This window comes from Condylura cristata, unplaced genomic scaffold, assembly GCF_000260355.1.
Source record: "Condylura cristata isolate star-nosed mole 26May11 unplaced genomic scaffold, ConCri1.0 scaffold00021, whole genome shotgun sequence".
Lineage (NCBI taxonomy): Eukaryota > Metazoa > Chordata > Mammalia > Eulipotyphla > Talpidae > Condylura > Condylura cristata.
In genome coordinates this window covers 36,231,446-36,232,535 of record NW_004567122.1, presented here as the reverse complement: position 1 = coordinate 36,232,535, position 1,090 = coordinate 36,231,446, and positions in this window count along the sequence as shown.

Below are 1,090 nucleotides of genomic sequence, written 5' to 3'. Positions count from 1 at the left end.
AGTGTACTTCGTAGATCTGCCTGTTCTGCTCCCCACTCTGTCTCTGGTGAAGCCTCTCACCGTCCCTGAGCCTCTGGCCTATACCCCAGTTCTGTATGAATAAATAAATAAATCTTTAAAAAAAAAAATTTTGTGTCTCAAAAACACATTCAACAAGACACCTGCATCCCCATGTTTATTGCTGCTTTATTTTCAATAGGAAACTCATGGAATCAACCCAAATGCCTAAAAGTAGATGACTGGATTAAAAAGATGTGGTACATATACACAATGGAATATTACTCAGCAGTCAAAAAGATAAACTCATGCTTTTTGCAGCAGCATGGATGGAGCTGGAAAAGATCATGTTTAGTGAAATAAGCCAGAAGGAAAAAGAAAAATATCAATGGTTCATTCATAGCAGGAGTATAAAGGATCAGGGGAGGGAGGGGAATAATAATAATGAACAACTATATACCAGAGACATTTTACAGAGGTGGAGTGGGGAATGGGATCAAAAATGGGGAGAGGGAAGTGCAGTGGACTATGGTGATGGCACACAGGTGATTTGGTGATGGCAAACAGGGGTTACAACTGAGATGGAAAAAGGCACAAAATGATGTAAAAATAAACCACAGGACTGGGACAGAAAGGGAACTACAGTGAGAAACTGCAGTGCCAGGAGCCAGGTTACTCAGTTACAGGGGCCCAGGATATTCACGGGCACTGATTATTCTGGAAAACACTGTTCATTGCCTGTATTAGCTGCACACTGTGCATGCACCATCTCTCAGTTCTTCATAACACCCTCTAAGGCAGCTCTCATTATCTCCATTTTCAGATGAGGAAACAGAATGGGGCACTAAGGACTTGCCTAAAGTCAAAGGTAGAAGTGAAATACCAGGATTTGAATAGGAGTTTCTCTAGCACCATGGACACATGGAGCTACACAAGCGGATTTCTAAACAAAATTAGGAGGGAGTTGCTCACCAGGGACCTATTTTTTTTTAAAACCTGTTTATCAACAATATTTTAAAATTGTAAAATAGGTAATTCAAGTTAGTAAGTCACCAGGGAAGAATGCTGGATATGGGAGGGCTTAGGAGTCAGT